We start from the raw sequence: 6,308 nt of genomic DNA, 5'->3' as shown, positions 1-6,308 counted from the left end.
ATGAAGAGGAACCCAGTAAAATCCACTCCAAGGCACATCATAATTAAAATGGCAACATTCAAAGACAAAGAGATAATTCTAAAAGCAGCAAGAGAAAAAGAGCAAATAACATACAAGGGAGCTCTGATAAGGCTATCGACCGATTTCTCAACAGAAACACTACAAGCCAGAAGGGAAAGGTCAAAAATATTCCAAGCAATGAAAAACGAAGTCTTACAACCAAGAATACTCTACCCAGCTAGGCTCCCATTCAAAATGGAAGGTGAAGCAAAGAGTTTCTCAGACAAAGGAAGACTAAAAGAATACATCTCCACCAAGCCAGCATTGCAAATGATGCTAAAGGGAATGTTTTAAGAAAAAGAAGAAAAAAAAAAAAAAGAGAGAGAGAGAGAGAGAGGAACACAGGTACAAAGGGAAATGCAAAAAAATGAAACTGGACAATCAACTTACACCATAAACCAGAAAAAAATAAAAATAGATCAAAAACTTAAATATAAACAGTGACACCATTAAAGTCCTAGAGTAAAAAATAGGCAGGAAAATTTCACATATCCCACATAGCAACATTTTCACTGACACATCTCCTAAAGCAAGGGAAATAAAGAAACGAATAAACAAATGGGACTACATCAAACTAAAAGGTTTCTGCTCAGCTAAAGAAAACATCAGCAAGATGAAAAGAAAACCTACCATATGGGAAAATATATTTGTCAATCATATCTCAGACAAGCGATTGACCTCCAAAATATATAAAGAACTTATACGACTTAACACCAAAAAGACAGACAACCCAATTAAAAAATGGGCAAGAGACCTGAACAAACACTTCTCCAAAGAGGACATACAGAGGATCCATAAACTATGAAAGAATGCTCAACATCACTAGCCATCAGAGAGATGCAAATAAAAACCACAATGATATACCACCTCACACCAGTTAGAATGGCCATTATCAACAAATCAACAAACAACTTGTGCTGGAGAGGATTCGGAGAAAAGGGAACCCTGGTGCATTGCTGATGGGAATGCAGACTGGTGCAGCCACTATGGAAAACAGTTTGGAATTTCCTCAAAAAAATCTAAAAATGAAACTGCCTTCTGAACCAGCAATTCCATTGCTAGGATTATATCCAAAAAATCCTGAAACACCAACTCAAAAGAAGCTATTCACCCCTATGTTCATAGCATCACTATTTAAAATAGTCAAGTGCTGGAAACAATGTAAGTGCCCATCTGTAGATGAGTTGATGAAAAACTGTGGTACATTTACACAATGGAATACTATGTAGCAGAAAGAAAGAAGGGGGAAAAAAAGACATAGGGTAATGGAATGAATATGAAAACAGGACCCACATATTTGCTGTCTACAAGAAACACACCTCAAAACAAAAGATTTACACAGTCTGAAAGTAAAGGGATGGGAAAGTATTCCAAGCAAACAGACATAAAAATAAAGCTGGGTTAGCAGTACTCATATCAGACAAAACGAATTTCAAAGCAAGGGCAATAAAAAGAGACAAAGAAGGACATTTCATAATACTTAAGGGAATAATCCATCAAGAAGTTATAACACTGATAAACATATATGTATCCAACATAGGAGCACCTGAATACATAAAGAAAACACTAGAAAATCACAAGAAGGATATTAACAGCAATATACTCATAATAAGAGACTTTAACACTTCATTATCAACAATAGACAGATCTTTGAAGCAAAGAAACACCAAGGATATACAGGCATTGAACAATACACTAAACCACATAGATTTAACTGATATATATATAGAACTTCTCACCCCAAATAAGCAAAATATATGTTCTTTTCAAATGCACATGGGACATTTTAAAAGATAGACCACATGATAGGACACAAAACAAGCCTCAACAAATTCAAGAAAATTGAAATCATATCAAGCATTTTTTTTTTAGACCACAATGCCTTGAAACTAAAAATCAACCTCAGAGAAAAAAAATCAAATAAACCCAAATTCATGGAGAACGAATAACACTATTAAATAATGAATGGGTTAACAACGACATCAAAGAAGAAATAAAAAAAATTATGGAATCTAATGATAATGAATACACAACAGCCCAAAACCTATGGGACACAGCAAAAGCAGTCCTAAGAGGAAAGCTCATAGCAATACAGGCATATCTGAAAAAGATAGAAGAATCTCAAATAAGAAATCTAACCCTAAAGCTACAAGAACTAGAACAACAACAACAAACAAACCCTAGGGCAAAGAGAAGGAAGAAAATCATCAAGATCAGAGCAGAATTAAATGACATATAGACCAAACAAACAATTCAAGAGATCAACGAAAGTAGGAGCTGGTTCTTTGAAAAAATAAACAAAATCGACAAGCCTCTAGCCAGGCTCATCAAGAAAAAAAGAGAGAAGACACAAATAAACAAAACCAGAATCGAAAGAGGAGAAATTATGACTGATACCATAGAAATACAAAGGATTGTAAGAAATTACAAAAAAATTGACAACCTAGAAGAAATGGACCAATTTCTAGAAACATATAACCTTCCAAAACTGAATCGAGAAGAAGTAGAAAGTCTCAAAAGACCAATAACAAAGAAAGAAATTGAAACAGTAATCAAAAATCTCCCGGCACTCAAAAGCCCTGGACTGAATGGCTGCACAGGCAAATTTTACAAAACATTTAGGGAAGAACTAACTACTATCCTCCCCAAACTATTCCAAAAAATCCAAGATGAGGAAAAAACCCCAAACTCTCTCTATGAAGCCAGGATTACCCTAATTTCAAAACCAGGTCAAGACACAACAAAGAAAGAAAACTACAACCAATATCACTGATGAACATAGATGCCAAAAACCTCCAAAAAATATTGACAAACAGGATCCAGCAATACATCAAAAAGATCATACACCATGATCAAGTGGGGTTCATCCCAGGGATGCAAGGATGCTTTATTATTTGCAAAACAATAAATATAATACATCACCTAAACAAAATGAAAGACAAAAATCACGTGATCAACTCAATAGATGCAGAAAAAGCATTTGATAAAGTACAACACACATTTATGATGGAAACACTCAGCAAAATGGGAATAGAGGGAGCATACCTTAACATAATTAAGGCTATATATGAAAAGCCTGAGGCCAACATCATACTCAATGGACAAAAACTAAAAGCATTACCCCTGAAATCAGGAACCAGACAAGGCTGTCCACTCTTTCCACTCCTATTTAACATAGTGTTGGAAGTCCTAGCCTCAGCAATCAGACAAGACAAAGAAATAAAAGGCATCCAAATTGGGAAAGAAGAAGTAAAACCATCATTATATGCAGATGACATGATAGTATACCTAGAAAACCCTATAAACTCCACTAAAAGACTACTTGATATAATAAGTGAATTTGGCAAAATAGCAGGGTACAAAATAAATATACAGAAATCTAAAGCATTTCTATATGCCAACAATAAAATCTCAGAGACAGAGACAAAAAAGACAATACAATTTACTATAGCAACAAGAAAAATAAAGTACCTAGGAATAAATTTAACCAAAGAGATAAAAGACCTGTACTCTGAAAATTATGTAACATTGAAGAAAGAAATTAAAGAAGACACAAATAAATTGAAGCAAATACCATGTTCTTGGATGGGAAGAATCAACATCATCAAAATGGCCATACTACCCAAAGCAATTTATAGATTCAATGCAATCCCTTTTAAAATAGCAATGACATATTTCACAGACCTAGAACAAATCCTCCAAAAATTCATATGGAACCAAAAAAGACCCCGAATAGCAAAAGCAATCTTGAGACAGAAGAACACTGCAGGAGGAATCACGATACCAGACATCAAACAATACTACAAAGCCACTGTGATCAAAACAGTCTGATACTGGCATAAGAACAGACATATAGATCAATGGAACAGAATAGAGAGTCCAGAAATAAATCCAGGAATATACAGTCACCTAATATTTGATAAAGAAGGAAGGAACATAAAACGGAGTGAGAAAAGTCTCTCTAACAAATGATGCTGGGAGAACAGGACAGGGACTTGCAAAAAAATAAAACTAGACCACCAACTTACACCACACACGAGAATAAACTCAAGATGGATCAAAGACTTAAATGTAAGCCGTGACACCATAAAAGTCCTAGAGGAAAACATAGGAAGAAAAATTTTATGGATACATCTCCTAAAGCAAGAGAAATAAAGAAAGAAATAAACTAATGGGACTACATCAAACCAAAGAGTTTCTGCTCAGCAAAAGAAAACATCAGCAAGATGAAAAGGAAACCTACCATATGGGAAAACATATTTGCCAATGATATCACAGAAAGGGGACTGATCTCCAAAATATATAAAGAGCTTATATGACTCAACATCAAGAAAAGAAACAATCCTATTAAAAAATGGGCAAAGGACCTGAACAAACACTTCTCTGAAGAGGACATACAGAAGGTCCATAGACACATGAAAAAATGCTCATCATCACTAGCCATCAGAGAGATGCAAATAAAAACCACAATGAGATACCACTATACACCAGTCAGAATGGCCATCATCAACAAATCAACTAACAACAACTGCTGTCGAGGCTGTGCAGAAATGGAAACCTTAGTGTACTGCTGTTGGGATTGCAGACTGGTGCAGCCACTATGAAAAACAGTATGGAATTACCGCAAAAACTAAAAATGGAACTGCCTTTTGAACCAGTGATTTCACTGCTAGGATTATTCCCGAAAAATCCTAAAACCCCAATTCAAAAGAAGTTATGCACCCCTATGTTCATAGCAGCACTGTTTACAATAGCTAAGTGCTGGAAACAGCCTAAGTGTCCATCTGTAGACGAGTGGATCAAAAAACTGTGGTACATTTACACAATGGAATACTATGCAGCAAGCCCTGGCTGGTTTGGCTCAGTGGATTGAGCGTCGGCCTGCGAGCTAAGTGTCGCTGGTTCGATCTTCCAGTCAGGGCACATCAGAGAAAGAAAACTCTGATTCCAAAAAACCTCCGCTGCCTTGCGGCATACCTCTTCAGGGGAAAGGCTAAGGGAGTAAACCCCGACAGAAAATCCGGAGCCGGAGTCCCTAAGGCGGTTTGACGTTGTAGTCAACACCGGCAACTCCTGCGGCGCACCTGAAGCCAAGCTGTATTGACTCCGTCTTTCCCTTGGATCCTTCAGCTGCGAAGAGAGGGGGGGTCTGCTGCATGGGCAACAGGAGACCCTCCATATCACCCTGCCCAGGCTCTGTAGCTTCAGTTTCACTGGAGAGGACACTCCAGCGTCGTCGCAAGATGTCGATTCAACACGGGAGGAGACAGATACCGTGTCACTCCCGAGTCGGACTGCACAGCCATTCTCGGCGGTGCAGATAGACTCTTAAGAAGCTACACCATCGTCTCTCGAGACGGACGGCTGCCGACAATGATACTATGCAGCAGAGAGAAAGAAGGAACTCCTGCCATTTGCAACAACATGGATGGAACTAGAGAGAATTATGCTTAGTGAAATAAGCTAGGGAAAGAAAGAAAAATACCATATGATATCACCTAATACAGGAAACTAAAGAACAACATAAACAAACGAACTAAATAGGACAAGGAGCAGAATAACAGTTCATAGAGGGGAGGGGGAGGGAGAGAAGGGAGATTAGTAAGGGAAGGGTTTAGTCAAGGAACGTGTATAAATGACTCATGGACATGGACAACAGCAAGGGATATGTTTGTGGGAAAAGGGGGGGCTGGGTGGGGAGGAGCAATGGAGGAAAAATGGGACAACTGTAACTGAAAAACCAAATATTAAAATTAAGAAAAAAAAAGAAGACGACTCTGGGATATCTCCAAAACTGTCAACATCTGAATCATAGAGATGTCAGAAAGAGAAGAGTAAGAGCTAGAAACTGAAAAGTTATTTGAGAAAATAATGAAAGAAAACTTCCCTGATTTGGCAATGGAAATAGACATACAAGTCCATGAAGCACAGAGAGTTCCAAACAAGTTGGACCCAAAGAGAAACACACGAAAACACATCATAATTAAAATGCCAAAGGTTCAAGATAAAGAGAGAATCTTAAAAGCAGCAAGAGAAACCCAGAAAGTTCCCTACAAAAGAATTCCATAAGACTATCAGCTGATTTCTCAAAAGAAACTTTGCAGGCAAGAAGGGACTGGCAAGAAGTATTCAAAGCGATTAAAATCAAGGACCTACCACCAAGATTACTCTATCCAGCAAAGCTACCATTTAGAATTGAAGGGCAGAAAAAGTGCTTCTCATACAACGTAAAACTAAATGAGTTCGTC

The sequence above is a fragment of the Furipterus horrens genome, unplaced genomic scaffold (assembly GCF_987537825.1).
Source record: "Furipterus horrens unplaced genomic scaffold, mFurHor1.1.pri manual_scaffold_4, whole genome shotgun sequence".
Taxonomy (NCBI): domain Eukaryota; kingdom Metazoa; phylum Chordata; class Mammalia; order Chiroptera; family Furipteridae; genus Furipterus; species Furipterus horrens.
The sequence above is the reverse complement of the archived record's forward strand: the minus strand, read 5'-3'. Positions refer to the sequence as shown.